The sequence below is a fragment of the Aethina tumida genome, chromosome 1 (assembly GCF_024364675.1).
Source record: "Aethina tumida isolate Nest 87 chromosome 1, icAetTumi1.1, whole genome shotgun sequence".
In the NCBI taxonomy this organism is placed as follows: Eukaryota; Metazoa; Arthropoda; class Insecta; order Coleoptera; family Nitidulidae; genus Aethina; species Aethina tumida.
In genome coordinates, this window is record NC_065435.1 from 69,972,055 (window position 1) to 69,994,727 (window position 22,673).

General features: G+C 25.1%; 1 protein-coding gene across 3 annotated transcripts in view; it reads left to right on the top strand.

Moving 5' to 3' along the window:
• Positions 1-16,999: 16,999 nt before the first annotated feature.
• Positions 17,000-22,673, top strand: part of LOC109608827 (uncharacterized) — a 127,453-nt gene continuing 121,779 nt past the window's right edge. For all 3 annotated transcript variants that reach the window (XM_049965793.1, XM_020025377.2, XM_049965794.1), the window contains exon 1: positions 17,000-17,067. The gene's annotated coding sequence lies outside the window, so the exon portion shown is untranslated. The remainder of the gene's footprint in view (positions 17,068-22,673) is intronic.

The following is a 22,673-nucleotide window of genomic DNA, read 5'->3' on the forward strand; positions in this document are numbered from 1 at the left end:
CCGCGTTCGGACGGCGTCGGCGGTGCGGACACGGCGTGAGTTCCACTTCCCCTGATTTGATTAATGCGCCAATTTGAATGGGGAAATTGCACCGTCTAATCGGGTTTCTTCGGTTGTCCAGGGAGTTTTTTTTCGACTTCGACGCTTAATTTTTGTCAAGCAACAAATATGCTTGTAATAAAATTTAAAACGATATTTAGATAAAACGACACGAATATTTCGAGACGGATAAAAAAAGTTTCAAGCAATAAATTAATATTTATGATAGATTCACTTATATACATATAAACATTTTTATAAGTAGGAAATAAGTTTTACTGATTTTTTGTCGTAACTGTTCATTTTATAAAATAAACAAAAATATATATTAAAACAACAAAAGTCGTACTTTATCGAAAAACATTACTTTATTAACAAACTTTTGTAAGTATTAAATAAACATTTTGATGCAGTTTTAAAAAAAGAATACCGAGTAAATATATATAAAATAATCAAATACACTGGTTTTCTAGATATACATATGCACACAAAAAATAACAATATCAATGAAAAACAGTTGATTAATTGAGATTTTTAAAAATCAATATGCGTATTTATTATCATTTAATTCCGTCAAAATATCCAAAAACACAAAACAAACATTCGTGAAAACGATGCATATGTTATTTTTTAATAATGCACTCTGGTTGTTGTTTTATTTTTTATAAAATTACCATAAAAAATGGAAGCTTTATAAAAGTCAACAATTGTGTATTTTAGTGCTCACTGAAAAAGTAATTATTCAAAAAACACTGGCAATTTATAATGAATATCGCGTTTGTAAAATAACCATGGAATATAATTAACTGCCAAATATAAATAATTTTATATAAATATCAGTAATTTATTTAGCTTAAACAATAAAAAACCATGGGATTCAGTCGTGTGAAATATTATATTTGAACTATGCTATAAATTTTGAAATTTCAGTGCAGATAAACGGCAAAAAGTCAAAAACAAATTAAATTTATATATTCATGCAGATGATAGAAGTTAAAATGGATTTTATTTAATTTTAAATTTTGCAGTAATTACCTATGCAAATCTACGCAGCTGATAAATTCAATTAAAATTTTAATAAAACTGAATCATGCCTATTGCATTCCACATGTAATTGAACAATGTCGATTTTAAAGTAAGATAAAAAACAATGAAATAACCAATTTAATGACGAATTAATTATTTAGTAATAACAAACATCAAATTTATCCGAGGATAATCAATAATTATTTAATAAATATTTTATTGGAATAAATTTTTGTTGTGAAAAATACATTAAAATTTTAATTCTGAATAATATGAATCAATTTTTCAAGTAATTAATGGAATTAACACATATTATATAACATAATTATGTATACAAATTCATTTATTCTAATATTTTTAAAATAATAAAAAAATATTAATTACTTTTACATATTTAAAATAATAATAAAAAATAATAATTACCATTGTAATAGTGGAAATCATTCTAAATAAGTTTATTTATTAATTAAATATTAAAAATACATTATTTACAAAGCCATTTGTTGGATTAAATTAAAAATTAAAATTCTATCATTAATTATTTTTTAAAATATTCCACTTTTAAGTTTATCTTAGGGCATCTGCCCCTTGAAATTTTCTGTAATTATTTTTTGATAAATTATCCATTAAATAACATTTTTCTAAATATTAAATTTTAAAATAATTATATAAATAATTAATTGGTACTGAATATTTATCGAAAACACGAAATAAATCAATATTAACCAATTAAAGTGAATGAATTTTTAAACTATAAAAATTAGGATGGAAAAATAAAAATATTTTATTGTTACGTACCCAAAATTTATCGTTTATGTTAGTATTTCTAGATATTTTTATAGCTAATTTAGCATTTGAAAAAATATAATAACTATGTAATTATAAATATATGAATATCATATATATATATATATATATATATAAAATATTTTATAAATCTTAATATTAATATAAAATAATTTTTGAAGTTTGAAACACTAATTATCATTAATTGTTAATAACTTATTAAAAAATAGCATTTAGCATTTTATTTATTTAAGAAATGTATGTTTTATTTGAAAGTTTCTTTATAAATTACCATTTTTCAATATATAATATAATATACAATACAACAATATAATAATATCAACAATAACATAATATTGGTGGTATACACAAAAATATAATAATTATTAAATAAGAAATATACTAACAATGTATTTATAAAATATGTATAACTTTTATAACTTGCATATTAATAAGAGAAGTATTGTAACAATATTTGAATTTAGTACTATAAATAAATATTGAAGCAGTATTTACTAGTAGAGATTTAAATTTAATGTATTGCAGATTCCTGTAATTTAACAACAGGGTTGGTTTTGAATTTTTAAAATGTTGAAAGTCTTAGTATTATCTAAACAATGGAGTGGAATTAAATTAGATCTAATTATATTATTAAATGATAGATAATGATTGAAAAATAAGTCGTACATGTTATTAATAAGCCAATACTAAGTTTTATCAATGTTAGTGTCATTATGCTGCGATGAATCACTGTAAACAAAAGTACCGAAGCAGGAATTGACATTGTCAATAAGTAAACCGAGGAAAACAGAAAATTCATCCATTAAATTCAAACATTTAAACATTCCATCCGCGAACCGATACTTCCCCTACCATGTCATTGAACTCCCCACTCCAGCCCCTCGGCAGCAGGACGCACGTCGATACACCCTTCGCAGGGGTTATATGTGTGTCGCGTACCCCAACAAGAAGTCGTCCGTTTCACCAATTTTCACTTGGACGTTGTGACTGTTGTGGAAAAAAGCGCGTGCCAACGCGGAAAACGCCCCAGCAAAACGGGAAGACGGCCATTCTTGCCGGTCCCGGACCGTCCTAACGATCGGCGGCGGTGTGTTCCGGTGACAGGTCGCGGTGCGGCCGCAAAACGCACGACCGTTTGTTGCGAGGGCGTCCTCTTGGTTATTGTTCACGAGGACCCGGTGAAACATTGCAGTTGTGTGGTGGCTTGCAGTTCGGATTCGGAGTGACCGAAGAGGAATTCTCTGTGTTTTGTGTAAGGGGGTAGTTGTTTTTACTGCGAACGCCATTTTGCTATAGTCTTTAGGCGTATACTTTTCACGTTGTACTGACTATTTCGCCATTATATATATTGTATATTTATGCGGTAGATGAGGCTGTTTATTTTGACTTTTGAACAATTTGTTGTGGTTGTTTCGATTTTACGTTCGTTCCATATGATTATTGCCTTTTTCAAATCAGGTGATCGGTGTAAGCAAGATTTTTTGGAACACCTACATAAATATTTATTTGTGTCAAAGGCAATAACTAAAGGTGATATTTAATACTTTCTTATTTTTATTACGATTTACAATAAAAAATATAATATCTTAATTTATTTCAACAATATTTTGAATCAAATATTTTTCATCACAACAAATATAATATGGCGACATATATAATTTTTAATTATATTACAGCCTGTTGTTTCTTGGTGTTTATAATATAATTTTTACACAAAATATATTTTATATTATATATAGAATTGGTAGGGAATTTATCTTATATAAACAAAAATGTCTTTGTTTAGCTTAAACATAAGTATCTTAGAAAATTTGTGCGACGATTACTTTCTTTGACATAGTAACAGTTTATAGATTTAAATAATAATTATTAATATTGATTAATATTAGTTTTGTTGAATACATAATATGAAACATCAATCTAGCTTCAAAACTGTTTTAATAAATTCTTTATCTAAAAAAATCTACATTTTCATGATAGGAATATTTTTATCAAACAAAATATATCCAAAGAAATAGTTGTAGCAGTATTTGGACAGTTTCCGTGTTAAATGTACGAGATATAAAATTTTTATTGGTTATTTTAAAGAGCAGTTTTTATCTTATATCTTTAAAATATTGTTGATTAATACTGATTATTCAAGGAAGTTAAAATGTTGGATGTTGTGCCAAAATACTAGATTTTTACAAATAGAAGACTTATTTTACATAAGATAGCATTATTTGTGAGATATTTTTTGTGTAATCTGTACTAGATAAAATTGTTCATTGTTTTCAGTTACAAAGTAACAACATATATTATTATATATTACTTTATTTTTAAAATTTAATTGAAAAAAAAAAGAAGAGGAAAGAAGGATTTACAAATTGCATCAAAAATTAGGATCTTATAGACATATAGTTTATATTATTTATTAATTTATATATTATATTATATATTTATATAATAGTATATATAAATTAAAATGCAATGAAATACATTATTTCTGGCTTAGATCTGATACTAATATTTAGTACTATTTATGTCAATTTATGTAATATAAATTAAAATAATTTAAGCAAGTAAATTATAAAAATTAAAACTATTATTTAAACACAATAAAATATTGGAGTGTGTTACATACATATTTTAAGATATTAATTTAGTGTTGGAGTATGAAATAAAGTTGCAAAGGTTTCATAATAATATTCATATTATTTTCGAATTTTATACTGTCCCGTGATAATAAAATAATAAATTTTAACTTACATAAGGTTTTCCCAAAATGTATTAAATCTTTTATTTAAAATAAATATTTTAGAATCATCTTTTCGTACAATCTTGTAACCTCAATGAAAATTCCTTACAAATTAAATATATTATATTATTAATTTCATTTTTTTATTTAAATTGTGTTAGAAAAATTGATTGAGTAAGTAAATTAAATGAATTAAGCTTCTAAAAATATATTTTTATTCATTTTATTTTTCAGTAAAGAAACACATTTTTAAATTTTTAAATGATTAATTTACTAAAATTTAAAGTAAAACTTTTTAAACGAAATATAATTAAATTTATATTACACATTTTCTGTTATTCATAAAATCTGGTAATATATTTCTTAAATGGTGGATTAACTCCTTAATAACATAACCAATATCCAATGTATAAAAAGAAACATTTTAAATGCCAATTTGTAAAATATATATGTATCTTATTCGATTTGTTTCAAAATATATAAAAAAATTAATTGGAATTTATGTCATAATGATTATTATATTACCTATTTGAAATAAATTTCAAAATAAATGTAGGGAATTATAATTTTTTATTTTATTTTTGCCTATAAATATCAATAATAAATATCAAGTGAAATTATATAATTAACCATTTTAATAATTCTATATAAATATTTTATTAAATGGTTTTGTACCACATAATTGTAATATTGCAAAAGTAAATAAACAATATTAACAAAGAATCTGGATTTATTTTTAATATTGTTGAAGTTATTGTTTTCTATTGCCCTTATTTTTGTTTTATGTATAGCACCGAGTAGGCAAGTAAAACTTCTGCAGTATGTTGACAATATTATCACATAGCTTTTAGCAAGTTCCAAACAAATTTTTCACGTCATTTTGGTATGATTATAAAATTTTTGACTCAATAGAAATATTAATGACTAAAATTACTTTAAGCAAAAAATTAAAATTTTGTAAACCTCTTAAAATAATTAGATTCTTTCAAACAAAATTGTAAGAAACTACTAAATAAATGTAATAAATATATAATTAAACATTAATCAAATACAAAGTAATAAAAATAAAATTTTATTAATTTTAATTCCTTGAATGATTTGCCCTATTTTTTTATCTTTTACTTTTTACAAAATATAATTGTTTAAGTGGCTAGAATTCTATTATACTTTTGTTTAACACATATATTATTGTTTTTAAAATGTGAATAACGCAAAATAATGAAATAAATAGATGCAAACTAACTTATTTACACATATAATCTCAATTTATAAATTATTAGTAAGTAACACTTATAATATGAAATTTAAATAATAAACAACTACACTTACTATACTGTATTCAAAACTATATAGACATTATTTATTGTACAATAATATCTAGTTTTCATAATAACAAGTCACTATAAATAACTTAACAAAGAAAGTAACACGCGACATTTTTATTTCTAAAAATAATAAAGAACATTACTCCTACATTTATCTCTGGCATTAACTGTATCATTTACTAAATAAATCACGATCGATTTATTAATATTTTCGGAAGGTTTGTGTGAATGTAAGCGAAAAATGTTTGTCGCGTAATATGCAGTTTAACTAGACGATTTTTTAAAACTTTTACCACTTCATGTTGCTCTGATGCGGGATCGTTCATCCGGAGAAACAATCCCGCTTACGTGTACGGAACGTGCAACGACAATTTCGATGATGAATCTTAGAAATAAAAGTTTGGAAAACTAATAAATATTTTAAGATGCCGGCGCATTTGTTTTCCGGATATTCCGTAATATGAGAATGGATGTCGTATTTCTCACTGTTTTATTGCTGCGACCATAAAATTCACGCGTTCTGTTTACAACACGAATTTATCGCGTATCTAAATTCTGTGCTTGCGTTATTAAAATTATGATATGTTAATTAATTTCTTTGGATACTTACATTAAAATCGATTGTGGCTCCACTTATTTTTCTCGTCTTATTGATATTATAATGGTCGGCGTGCTTTTTAATGGGTCCATAAAAACGTCTTGAGATCGTCGGATTAAACGCATTTTCAAGTTTACTGCCAAATACAACTTGATTCGTCCCATAAAAAACTTTTTGGTGGATCCATTAAGGAAAATTGCCAAGAAAATTATTTCACCCTTAAAATTAATGTCAATTAACATTGAACTCAATCGTCGTCATTAAGCACAATATTCTAAATAATTGCTCAAAATACTGTCGGTTTAGGTTATGATTTATTTACTTTGTGAGTGCATTCATTGAAAATAATTACATTATTTCTAATTAATGCACACTTTCAATTTGTATAAAAAAGGATAGGAAATAAATTACTGAAGTTATATTTGTAAAAGATTAAAATAAATATGCAAAATTTAAGTCAATTTATAGTAAAAACCCTATATATGGTGTACAAACTAATATTTTAGACATTTGAAAATATTGAATTATTAAATTTACTTAGTTTAATAGAAACATATTTGGTTAAAACATTATAAATATAAATATAATTACTGTATAATAAATAGAACTAAATATTTTTAGAAACAATAGAATATATTATTACTCCTAATTTAAGACATTTAAAAATAATTAATTAAGTTTTAAATTTATGTAACATAATGGAAAAACTAAATTATTACCTTCTATATTATTTATATTACATATTTATTACATATATATTTTTTCAAAATAGAAAATTATAAATAATTACTGTGAAAATATTAATAAATTTTTATAATTAAAAAAAAAAATAACTATTTTATTATGTTTGTATTTTTCATCCAATTTTAACATTTTATTTAATGTAAATTATTAAAATATAGACCAAAACGTACAGAGTATTTTTTTAGACATGAAAATTGAAGAAATTATTTTAGCAAATCTAACTGTATCACTGGATTAAGAACCCCTTGAATTAGGTATCTAAATATCATAAAAAAATTTAAAATGATATTCTTCTTATGAATTTATTTTGTTAATCTAGTAGATTAGGGAATAAACAGTCAAAAATAGCACAACAATATTCAAATATTATACTAATTTAATTCCATCATTTCTTTTTATTTCATCGTTGTTGAATTGCTGAAAAATAAGCTAATTTGTGTAATTTTTTTTTCCATAGTTTACTTGAATAAAAAAATAAATTCATAAATTTAAATATAAATGTTATGGAGGTTTCCCACTTTCGAATAGGCCACATTATATAAACAATAAAAAAATTATACCAATAAAATGTATAACAAATAATTTAAATTTGTGCAAGGAGGAGTTAAAAATAAATCTCCGAAGTACATATTTTGATAATCAGGGTCTTTTTGGGAAAAACCATTTTTAATAAAATAGAAATAAATAAAAGTTTGTCCTATTTGTAAATACACTGTATAAAAACGAGAAAATATTGAAAAATAATTATAATTTTTTAGATTAGATCTAAAAATATTAAAATGAATATATTAAAAGAAACTAAAAGTAAATATTAATTAATATTAAGTGTTATACTAAAACCATTAATAATTTAGAAACAGTTAAAAAATTATGAATAATTTTTGAATTGAATTGAATAACACCATTTGGTTAATGTTATTTTTGAATAATTTATTTGTATAAAATTTTTAATAAATAATTTTTATATTTTTGTTATGAGTTGTGTGTGGTAATCTAAGATGGAAATATTTCTGTAACTTTTCAATTTTAATAAATAATAGTTCAAATGATAAAATTATTTTCTGTATCGGCTAGCAGTTTATTATTGTATTTTCAGTAGGACAATTTAGAATATAAAATGGGCCACACTAAATAATTAATGTGAAATTATATTATGAAAAATCATTGTGTTTAAAATTCAATACATAATTAGAAACATTATAATTTACTAAAAATATAAACATAGAATTAAAATCAAAATATTTTCTTAAATTTTTAGAAGCACTCTTGAAAACAATAATAATTCTCAAATATTTTATCACAGGAGTTGATTCAAATGAGATTTATGATAAACTTTTAATTATTGATATTTTTAAAAATTATTTATTAAAAAAGTAAAACAATTATCCCAGTTAAAAATTATTAGTCTATATAGTAATATATTTTTTGCAGATCATTTAAATGGCCCATTTTCATGAATATTTTTGCTCTATAAAAAAGTGTTAAAAGTAATGAGAAACTTAATAGAATATTGATCGATATAAACCTCTGTATATTCAAAGAAAACTTTCGGTGCCGTAAACTTTATTTATAATATGCTAAAAAACAAAAAATTCAATTACGTTCGAAAAGGTAAAATTTGAAACAATTTTTTGTACATAATAATGGTCACCGTGTAAAAGTTTTTTTTTTCTTTTTTACTATAACGTTAACTTAGTAACTCGGTTCATATATCTATAATAATAGCAGTGTCATTTGGAGAAGTTGGGAGCAATTAAAAAGATATGCCCATCTTGCGAAGTTTAACGGCTGAAGTTTGGCAATTCGCCAATTCTGATACCGACCTTCACCCATAAAATATGCACACATCAACGAAAAACCATATAACGTTTAATTAAAATTCATTTTTTATTGCTCCATCCATGAATTTGTACTTTACATACGGTTTATTTTCTACGGACAGTTGTTTTTTCATGTACGAACATCGGGTTCATAATTATGCAGTGGTCAAGGGTGGCCGCTCCGCGTTTATTTAATTTTCTTTCCGCAACATGAAAACAATTGAAAAAAGGAACGTTTTCTGCAATATGATTATAATACACACGTATAAAACATCGATTTGCATAAAAAAGGCCGGACTCCCGTCTAAATATAGTATTAATTCCCTTTTGCGATCTCACGCGAACCTAATAATCCCCGTATATTATAAAGTTAATGCATACAAAACGAATGAGCGACCATAATAAATAATATGTGTAATTTCGTTTGGAAACGTCCGAGAATTTTAATTAATACAACATTATTTCCGTACATTTATATGAATGTTTGTTTTTCGTCCGGAATTTTTATATTTTCCTGAAATATGTTTGAATTATGTAGACGAAATAAATTGGTTTATTATACAAAATGGTTATATTTTTGTTGTATTGTTTGCTATTTCTATGCGATAATAATTATGTTTACTTTTCAAAGCTAAACAAACCCTGTTTTATATAATTTTTGTTAAAGGAAACGTCAAGATATATTTTCAAATAACTCTATTTTATCATATTTTGTGTTTTTTAGTTTATTTTTAATGTATACTTATTTTTAGACGTATTAAAACTGATGTAATTTTATTTTATTTTGCTGTAATTTTTAAATTACTACTCCAATATTCAATTCAAGAATTTTAATACTCTGGTATATATCAATTTTTATTTTTATGTTTCAATTTCAATATAAGGTATAATTTTTAAATAGTTTTAATAAATTATTAATTATACAGTTATAATTCAAAAGATTGACAAAAAAACTTGTATCATACATTATAATTTTTATGAGTAAAAAATGAGAAGAAATGAATAAAAATGTTTTATTAATCAGCCATTAAAATGAGTATGTACCTCTAGAGATATAGGTCACTATTAAGTGCACTTAAAATGTAATAATATATTTATTGTCAGCAAAATCATGTATAAAACATAACAATGCAACATCAAATAAAACATCCATAATTAACTAGAATTACAATACATAATCAAATGAACATATTAAAAAGAAAAATTAAAGGAATAGAAGTGTTTAGTGAGCAACCATGTTAACATTTATGTTAAAAAAGTCATAAAATTTAAGTCTAAAAGTTGTTTTTTGTATGGTTTTCTTTAATTATTTCACATTAAAAAGAATTTTCTCCTGATGTACTAGTATAAAATATAATTCTTAGTTTTTGTTTCATATTAAACCTTTTGTCAGTGAAAATTCTGACTACCACGTAATCGATGTAAATTAAATCAAAAACGCCATATCATATTATTTCTTACATTCTAATGTCATAAAGTCCCATTTAATTTACGAAAAAATCAGTGCACGCACCCAAATTTCATAAAAAATATACGTATATAACTATAAATATAATATAAAAATCTATGACTGTTTTGAGATATTTTTGATATATTATTATTATTATTATTATTATTATTATTATTATTATTATTATTATTATTATTATTATTATTATTATTATTATTTTATGTTTCTGTTGCTCTTTGATTAAAAACGAATTATAAATAAACAAAAATAACTTGCTACTTAAATGAGTCAGAAGTTTTATATTCATACCTTTTTAAATTTTAACTTGCAATTGAAAAGTAAAAAAATATTCTTTAATAACTTTAACTTTTTTTTAATTGTGTGTATTAAATTAAGGTTAGTACAGTTAGGATAATAATAATAATAATTCATATTTTCAAGTCAAATTGTCTATTGTTGATGGATAACCTTCTGTTTATTATCTAAAAATAAATTTATTATAAATAATGTTTAAAATGAACAACATGCGCATTCACCATTTTTATAAATGTATATAATAATGATAATAATAATATAATAATGAGAAATAAATTTATGATATGATATCAAAATATAATTTTTATTTTCTGATTTTCTATAATTTTATATTTTTTAATTTTTTATTACATTAATTGAATATAATTTTTAAAATGTATTAATCAAATTCAATAACCTTCATAACACCCAGTTTTACTTCATATACCGCCAATTTGCCTGAAACATTTCTCTCAAACTGTTTCTAAACCGACACGTGTATTTTTTTCCCTCATACAACCCCATAAAAGTACAAGTGCATCCACTTGCCTCGTTTAGCCGATAATCTAATCACCATATATATTTTGCACATTCCAGTAACGTATTGATTCGCTTCGGCCAAGTTTTCTTCCTTCAGCATTCGCACAATCGTTCCGGAGATCCAGCGCCGCCATTTAAAGTGCTGTGACCCATTTCGCGATTCAGCGTCAGACATATTATTTGGCATTTATTAAGGATACCGCCAACAAAGGAAATATGACGTTCGACATGTTGGTTTTGTTCGGCCCGTTTTTCTCGACGCGATGATTTAAAAGTGTTTGTTGGTTTCTTATCTGGTAACATGGCTGTTCGTTTTGCATGCAATAAAACTAAGAATTTATCGCCGATCCATATTGCGTCTGCACAATTTCCAGTAATAGAATACAATTTGGACGGAAATGCGAACGAATTAGTCACGGTGACGTTCCATTGCGCCAATCGTTCATTCGCCGGAAAAAAATATCGAGATACATCGAATCTTTCGGATGGGAACTTTTCCGGTTTTTAGGTCATGGAAGTTATAGTGACTTTTTATGTGTTCATATATTTTCACATTTATCAAAATTGATTTAAGGTTACTTACGATTTTGGAGTCATCCATCAAAACTTTGATATAATATTGATTTTACTAAATATTAAAAAACATTAAAATGCATTATTTTAATTATCATTGATGACTATTAATTTAATATTTATTATAATAAATTTAGGAATTGAATAATTGTATTGTAACTTTACCATTTTTCGCACTGGATTTAAGTTTTATATAAAGTAATAATATAAAAATGTGAATTTGAAATAAAATTTAATGCTCAATTAATATAATTTATTGAACAAATTTAAACTATTTTTATATATACATATACTGTAACTTATATCTCGATTTTAATTTTAATTTCAAAAGATAAATATTAAGAAAATGTACAGGCATAAAAATTTTCCATTGATTGGGAAACATTTTGTAAAAAAAATAAATTATTGAATTTTAAAATGTGCGTTTAGAAAAATATATTGAATCAGTTAAAGCGTAGAATAAAAATATTAAAACTATCTCAGGTTAATGAATTAGTTATAACATTTACATGGACGTACAAGTAATGATACATGATGTAATTTTAAAATTGAAATTTAAAATATTCTTTATTATTATTTATTTTTAATTTTAGCTATTTATGTTAAAATTAATATTAATATTCCAATTTAAAATGAATTAATTATAAAACGAATTTGCATTTTCATTAAAAATAAACAATAGACATTTTTATTTAACAAGTATTATGTGATGAATTAATTTAATGTATATTATAAAATAATATATATCTCTTTAATTAATAGTATATTTTAGTGATATTAACATTAAATTTTATAATCATGCTACGTAAAAGTGTAAAACTGAATATTCATGAACTACAAAAAATATAAATTAAACAGTTTCTTATTATGCTTAAGATTATTAGAAATTATAAGAATTTTTTATTAAAACGAACAATAAATGTTATAAAAACAAAATTAAAGTGTCAGCTTTCCACCGAACTTACTTCATTACATGAAAATTTAATTTATTCACAAAGACGTTTTAATTTTTGATATAAAAAAATTGTGTTTTCAACTTTCTTTGTGAATTTTATATTAATTTAATTTTCAAATTATTTCATAGCATACATTAAATTTCGATTATAGGATTTAACAATGAATTCATATAAAATTTATTCGTTTAGTCATTAAATTAAATTAAAAAAATAAAATCAATATTTTATTTTTATATTTAATCTACATTTATGGAGTTTATATTAATTTGTTTTGTAATGGATCATTAAACTTTTTTGTACATTTAGAAAAGTGACATTTTTAAGTATATGAATACAGTCGAACATGAATTGCTACAAAAAAAATCGAGTTATCAAAACTTCGAGTTATTAAACAAAATACATACATAGAAAGTAATGTGTAAATATGTATTTATCACGTTAATGATTTAAGCTAGATACTACTGAAGTACACTACTTATCAAAGATAACATTTTGAAACCTATAAAAATATATAGCACATAATACATACATTATTATTATTATTATGTAACGTTTATATTTTAATGCAAAAAAGTTAGTTATTTGTGTTTAACGAAAGAATTTTTATTTTCATTTAAAAAAAAAGCGATTAAACCATTCCAGAATAGCTTTGACGACATTTTCTTACATAGATTTTCTTATACGAATCCTAATATTGAAATATAAGTATTACCATTTTAGGGGTTGTTTTTAAGACATTTGATTGAAAAAACCTTTTATAAAATGAGCTTTTAAAATTTGTACATTTAAAATTTAGGATGTTGTAACCATATAAAGTAAATTGTAGGAGTTTCCGGCATTATTTTAATAAATCGATAAATTGTTGCTGACAGAGAATGATATTCGGACAGGAAAAATTCAATTTTGTGCGAAGGTTGTGCCAAATATTTAGTTCGGGTTATCAAGATATTCGAGTAATCGAAGTTAGAGTTATCACGAAAAAAAATCCACATAATTTTCACCATGGACACCATTGCAAACCAACTTGCTTCGAGTTATCGAAGTTCGTATTTTGTATTTAGAAATAAATAATAATAAAATTACATTTAGACAAACATGTACATATTTATTACTTGAATAATATTTTTAACCTAAGATCACAGAAAGCATATTTAAATCATTTAATTTGAATTGGAGAAGGTATTGATCTAAGAATGTATGGAGAATATTCTCATAATATTTTCAAAATATTTTTCACCAACGATAATAATTCTGAAAACGTTGTTACGAATTATATATAAGTTATATTGTAAATGTATTTTTTGCTGAAAAACGACATGACCATTATATTAATTCAGCTGAAGCATTCCCTATCACGTCGACATAATCCATTCCCCATGTTTGACTCAACCACTTCAATAAAGTAACAAAACGAAAACCATAGAACAACATACAATCATCAAATTATTTTAAAAATTTCATTAGCCGTGATGTTCCTGTTAAGTTGATTAAAAACATAAAATAAACAGTCGGCACTTCATAATACGTGTTTCCTTGGAATTCTTTTTATTTCCCTTTTATTCGTGTAATTCCTGCGCTTCGGCCGAACATTAAAGGAAAACAATATCTGGACAATATCTGGGGGATCGTTTTTTTATCGCCTTTACAAAGAACACCCCGGATGCAACACGAGAACGATCGACGAGCCTATCAAATCGAGTGTATAATTTTTTTAGTGGATCACGCGAGATTCTTATTATTCCCATCGTGTTGGACCAGCGTTTATCGCTATCGAAGTGGTTATTTTTCCTCTTATTCAGACGAGACAAGGGCTTTAATAATACTATCCCATTCGGTGTTTCTGAAAAGAATCGGGGAGAATGGAAAAAGAAAGGGCGAAATAGACACAAAGGTCATAATTTCTGAAATTTTACATTCCATTAACACTTTTCTTTAAATCGTAATTTAATTGTCCCGAGGACTGAAATATCGTCTCGTTTTCGATCGTTTATTTATAAAGTGATACACAGAAGAAGATTAATTGTGTTGCGGAGATGAAAATAATTAATCTTTGTTGCGTTTTTATCTGTTTCCCTTTTATTGACAACAAGAAAAATCGTTTTCTTTTTATTAAATTTCTGGATATATATGATACAGCGGACCATAAAACATTTGATTTCTTTCAAAGTTTTATAAATGACGCGAAATCTTCCGGACCGCCGATAAATGTTGATACTTTCAACGCTTTGAAACCATTAACAAAGTTATACAGGCGGCTGTAAAATGTTAAGGCAGGTTTGCGTGTATAAATTTTATACGCGTTTTTATTATTCTAATATTTCTGATCAAATGTAAAGTTTTAAGATCAAAATTGTTTTTAATAACTTTCAGGTATACATAATTAGAATTAAAATTGTTCTTTTTTACTTCGAAATTATTTATTTAAATTATTTAAATTAGTACAAACGATATTCGTTTGTACTAATTGTGAGATTTATGGCTTTTCTTTTATGAAGGGTGTTAAAATATATGACCTATAAAATTTAAAAGTTTAAAATTTTATTTTTTTATAGTTTTTAAAAACACTCAGAATAAAAAATTATGTGTATTATATTTATCAGAAAAATACAGTGAGGTCGTAAAAGGTTCCCCCTTGTAAGCAAAACCAATAAATTTGTTTGTAATAAAAACTGAACATATTAAATGAAGTGCTCAAAAGTGGTGTCACCGAAGAACTTTTCCAACAAAAAATGGTTGATAGTGTCCATCCCGTACTGGGCATTCTGGCAAATGTTAACTCTATGACAAAATTGGCCAAGTACGATAACATTTTATAAGATTTTATTCCAGGTCGATAACTTCACATAAAGGATAAAATATACACTTATAAACAAAATATTTCGTTTTTTGACTCAAAACCAAAATATAAATAAACTGTCAAAAATAACACAAATTATTTTATTTTTCAATATTGGAATATTATACAATAGTAATTTCGTAAGTTCGTGGTAGAATTAATGAATCATGTGGGGAAATTACCATAGTATAATTGAGAAAAATAACCGCGAAATTATCAAAGAGATATAATAAATGTATTAAATTGAACGATGGAGGAAGTAAATAAAATTAGTAGTAGTATATTATGATTAATATAATGTTCCAAAATTCTTGAAAAATAAGGTACAGCTATAGAAGACTTGATTAAAAAAAACATATTCATAAAAAAATATTTTTGGTATTTACTCATTTCAGGGTATATACTAAAAATCCAGTGGTGTATTTAGATTTTTTATAAAAAATGTGCTAGTATGAATTCTTCATGTGAAAAAATAAATAATATTGCTTTTCAATCAAAAACGTGAAATTTTGTCTGTAAGTACATACATATTTCCATGCTTTACAATTTAAAAAAAAAAAGTTCAAAGTCAAAATCGGATAAAAAATACAAATTTTATGGGGGTGTCCCACTTCCCAATGGGCCACATATTCATATGACTTTAAATTTATTCAGTTATTGAAAATTGAATATCACAATAAACATACTTTTGAGAATTGCAAATGATATAGTTATAGAAAATCGACTAATTAATCAATTTAGAATTTTACACAATTCAATTGATCACACATGTTTTAGTGAATTAATGAGATTTTCCAGATAAACAAATCGCTCCCATTGTCAATACATAATCATATGAAATTAAAATACAAAGAGATTAAACAACATAAAAACAATTCGCTTCATTATCTGCGTTCCAAACGTTAATTAATTAGTTTCAATTGATAGATCATAATTACTATACATTAGCGACATCCCAATCAATGCATTATTAATCTCTTGGCACGTGTTAATTATTACCTGGAATTAATTTTCACTTGACACAAAAAAATCTGCCACCTGTATTTTATAATAAAGGGCCATAATTAAAATAAATGTAGAAGGTAAAATTAAATAAACTGAAAGCTCAAATTCTTGTTTAATAGCAAAACGGCACTAAATTGTTTATGTTTCACGAAGTAATTAAATGTTTAATTACAGGTTTAAATTGTTTCTGTTGCGTGGACGAGTTAATAGATTTCGATTGATGCTTCGTCCGAGTGACAATCCATGAGTGACGGTTTATGGATTACGATCGGTACACAGTCTAATCACGAGCAGGGAAAACGTCTGATTTAAACTTGGTGAGTTCGAGTAATTAATTAATATCAAATCAATTATGTTTAAATTTAAAATTAAATAATCTTAATTATTATTATTAACTTTTATTTGAAGTTGAAGTATATTTTAATATTTCGGTGCAATATTAGAAAATGAAAATATTTTAAGAATTTATTGAAGTTAATTACAATGAAGCATAAAGTATAGGATGTAACTTACTACTATTGACTATTAGTGACATTTTATTTACTATGGATGCATTAAGGGCACTAACATTCTTTAAAATGTACTTAGTACTAGGTGTAACGATTATTTTGATGATTAGTTAAATTAGTCAATTTTTTATCACTGATGCATTTTAATTAGAAAGTTTATCCCATTTTTGACACAATTACGATACATAAAATATTGTTTTAATAAGAATATAATTAATATGGAAACAAAATACATACTTAAAAACGGAAATATTTAGTAGGTTTTCTAATTTGGTTCAAGTATCAGTGAATTTCATTCTCTACATACTGAAAAGGGAGTTGTTATTGGATTACATTTGATCATCTTGAATAAATGTTACATAAATGTCATATAAAAACATTCTTCCTACAAGCCATAATTAATAATTCAAGAGTTTTAAAATTTTCGAAAAAATTATTAATTTAAATTCCGCCATTTTTAATTTTCAATGTTTTTACAATTAAAAGTAGGACAAAAAATAGTATGTTGTTTATATCAAAAACTACCTTAATATAAAAAGTAACTTGATATACAAAAAGTAGTGATATATAAATAAAATCAAATTGAGAAAAAATTAAACACAAATATTTTTTCAAAACTCTTTGAAAAGTGCATTTTTGGCAGGGTTATAATTATTTATAATAATAAGCGTCTTGTTTTTGAGTAGTAAAATATGTTGAAAAATAAGGTGTATTTAAAAAGATTCTATAATACATACAAATTTTAATAAAATTAAACAGTATAGTAAAATGTATAATCAATTTTATTTTTGCATGATTACATGCATTACAGCAAACAAAAACACTGAAAACTATTTTTAAAATGTTTATTTTTTAAACAAATCCTGTTTATATTATACATGATTGATCGGCTGCTAATTATAATTAATATTAATAATAATCATCTATTTTGGAACGCCTCGTAAAATTACCGTGTTATCGTGGATATGCATTAATTTATTTTACTTTCCCTTCGTGGATATGCATTAATCTTCTTTGAGCGTTCGAAAAATTTTGCTCTGCAATTTCCTGTGTATTATCAAAGTTATTTCGTCGAGTTCTCTACAGTTTCATACCTTTGATGTACTGATGAATGTCTAGTTAATAAAATCTGAAGGATGTTACTTAAAATTGAATACAAAGTTATTGCATTATATATAATCAAAGTAAAAATATACATCTTATAATTTATTTCAAATTACTTTTATGATAATTCTTTATAAACTTGATTATTATATGTATCATTTGAATACCATCTTCAGATTATATTTAATTATGAATACTGTAACTGAGTATACTAGAGGGTAAGTAAAAATAACTAAAAAGACAAAAGAAATCTCTAAAGTATTCAATAAATAGTTTGAATAATAAGAAATAGTTAATGCGTAAAACTGTATTTTAGAGGGGTACAAATAAAATTAACAAATTGTCTTTTTATATCTTTAGTGCAATCACATCTGATTAGCTAATAGCTAGTTTCTAGTCTGGTCTTCAGTATGGAAGTCTTCACATCAGTTTTGCGCCACTACAAAAAAACATTCATTTGAAGTTATCTTTAATATTTGAACGAGATCAAAAAATATACATAAAAATAAATTATAAAAAAACAGTTTTATGAGGTGATATTGATTCTCGAACAAGAATAACAAAATAACTGACAAAATAATATTTGAACCTTTTGATAGTAATAAAACATGTTCTCGAACTGATATTTTTCTGTTGGGCAGACCGTAGATAAAATAATCAATTGGAGATAAATCGGAAGACCTGGACACACTATGGATCCTTTTCTGTCTCACCATCAGTTAGAAAATCTCACATTAAGATATTCCCTTTTTTCGCGATTGAAATGAGGGAAGCGACGTCTTCAATGAAGAAGGATCTAATTACATGAAGACTAACAATTGCATTCCATATGTTAAGCTTTTGATGATACTAGGTATGAATTTATTCTATAGTTACACTGCCAGTGAGGTGAAAAATACATTCATCAGAAAAAATAATGCTGTTTTAAAAAATATCATTATGTTAAATTATTTATTCACAAAATTCGATTATTCAGGCTAAACCTCATAGAATAAATAATAAAACTCGGATTCGCTATAATCGTTCATCATTAAAATCTCGATCCTTTCTTGTTTATTTAGATGAACCATATCACAATTAAATGAAATAAATGAGCACAGATTTATTAATTCATACTTTCTACTGTGGAAAATGAAAATAATTATGACAAAACAAGTTAGGGATATACCAAAAAAGTACAATTTCAAATAAATGTCCCATATTTGTTAAAGTATTCATATTAGGAATATATTTCTTATGTTAATTAATTCTTTTGTGTTTTTACTGGTTGACGACATATCGTAATAAATAAGAGATGCAGTATTAAAAATCAGTCCACAACAGAACCCACCCGACATATAAACGGTCAAGTAGTTTTTAAAACTGAAAATCGGCAGTGTTCGAGAACACCGTTTGTGTTAGTATTTAGAAATATTAACCGGACCTTAAAGCGTATGCACGAATGTTATAACCAAATAGAAATATTAAAGAATTACTTATGAAACGAATTGGCGTGAAGAGGCATATTTAAAAGTGCCGTTGGAGAATTTATTCATAAAATATTCATTCAAATTTAATATAAAACTGGAATTGATTATTGCTTTCTCGGTTGATACATTACTTTTGCGAAATCCTGTATAGAACAAAAACATTACAACTGAATTTTACAAAGAATTATAATAAATTTAAATATACCCATGACAATTATTACTCTTCTGGGCGCCTTAAGTAGGCGAACGTATCAAATACAAGGCACAGAATCGTACGACCACCTCTTTCGTTAACAACATGTGTGAATGATAATTTATATAATATATATTTAAATAAATAAAATACTTTGAATATTTTTCTCGTAGAGTAGATAATAGAATTAACTCTTAATTCAGTGATCACTTGCACACTTTGAAGACATCAAGGGTCAGAAGGAAGTCAAACTTCAAAAAATTAAACAGTTTAATTTACTGAAGTAATTTTGAAACAAATGAGTATAAGAATGTTGAACTGTAATCACGAAAATAATGTTAGTCCAACGTATCAAATTGAAAACGTCTAGAAAGCACAAGTTCTTAAACACAGCATTTGATTGATTCGAACCAATTTAAAAGCGCACTATAAGCACAAAATACATTTTCGAAAAAGCGAAATAATGAACAAAGGGCGAGCGTTAACTCTTTTTGCCCGACATTCAATTTCCAAGCCGCATATGTTAGCAATATTTACACAATAAAAGTCGACACGAGTTCCACTCCAGACATTGTAACTAGTTCGCAAACAGAATGATTGGTTTCCAGAGTTGATTTTTATATCGACGACTTTCTCCCAGTATCGCGCAACTTTTTCCCGAAAACTCCGAAAACAAACACATAATTCAGACCCGAAACTAATTATTACGTTTCTTTGCACGATCTTATCTCACGAATCAAGGACACATGAAACAGCCATTCGCACGCTCATTAAATCGAGACCAGACCATTTTTTACACGTTGCTCTTTCAAAACTCCACTTTCAGACTTTGTAATTGCAGGAATTGGAGCTAAAGCGATTAGTTAACCAATAAGATTTTGGAGCTCCTTACAAATGTTGTCGAGTAATTTAATTTGCTGTAACGCTTTACATGTGAAGTGAAACTATCAAGGGAACGAATTGGAGTTTCTTTTATACATTTATTGCTCAATTTTCTGTGAATGTGAACGTAAGGAAGACCAAAAAATATGTAAAGCTACTTGAAATAGTGTTAGGATGAAACTTAACAAGTGAACGAATTTGATTTGGTTCTTTTTCAATTAATTAATCAATTTAATAATCTTTTAAAAATTCTCATCACCACCCATCTTATTATGAAAATAGCCAAGTCAAAAAGGATGGAAAGGTTTCGTCATGTCGTAAAATATGCAAATGTTGACCTTCATTTTGAAAGCAAAGAAGTAATGTTTCGTATTTCGTTTTGTTTTCGGTTGGATTAGGACCGAAAAAGTGTGGAAACACTCACTTTGAGTGGTACGAAAGTATGAAAAAAGCGTCTGGGCAAACACACGACATTGAAATCCGTCGAATTACCATAATGTTCGTACCTAATGTCTGATGTGATAAATAAATAAATGAATAATGGATTGTGGGAATTGAAACAAAGCGTCTGTAGATAATGAAAAATGATGAAAAAGTGTGCTCCCACATTAAAAGCATTATTTAGACAATGTATGATTTATTTAACAACACTCAAATCACAAAAAATAAGTACCGATCATGACGATGCATTATACCATAAAATTAATTTCTAAGTGCCTAGTAATAGGCGTTAATACATTTAACCGCCATTTTTTTCCTTCATGAATGAAAACATTAATTTTGAATGCTCAGATTTCCACTACAGCTACAGATAACGCGTCTGAAAATAATAATAACAAAAAAACTCCAGACAACAGAGGCATTATTCACTTTAAACGCTTTCATCCTTTTAAAATAGTAATTTTTTAAATGGAGGTGATTTTTTTCGCCAGACAAACATTATTCGATGCGCTTTATTTTCTCATTAACGTCCGGAAATCATTACTCATTACTTAACTAGTTTTGCGATGATTTTTATTTATTATGTTTTTTTATAGAAATGTTTGTTACAGCTCGCGATTGCGTGATTCAAATTTTAATTAAACTTTTTATTCCGTGCATATTGTTCGAACGGCCAATCATTTATTTCAATTTAGCTTATGTTGGATAGAAATATCAAGAACATAATAGCCGCATTTCTAGTAAATCGATAGTAGAAATATTTAAATGAATTTTATATGGCACAATTTTATTTTACTTTGTTTGTTTGTTTGTATAATTAGAAACTTTATACTTTTTGCGAGTATTAAGAATTATTAGTATTTACAAAAATTTATAAATATGCTCAAGTAAAGAAAACATAATAATCATTTTTCATTTTTATAAATTTATTTTCGGTATATTAAAAAAAAAAAATAACAAAAATTACATTTTTTATATTAATTTTCCATAATTAAATGCTTTTATACATATTTGTTAGAATTTTTTGTGACTAATGTTTATACATTTCTATAAATATAAAATTTGTGGAACATAAATAGATATACCCAAATAACACTTAACAAAGTAAATAATATTTTTTTACTACCATTTTTTCAGTCTCATGCATTTATTATCAGTATATTCAAAAATATTAGATTAAAAAATTTATTTCAATTTTTTTAATGGAAATATTTATTTTTATTTATTTTATTGGTGTAATTACAGACTTTAATGGATATTTACTGGTATTTTTGGTGATATTAAAATTTATTATTAATGTTTACATATTTATGTAAATATAAAAT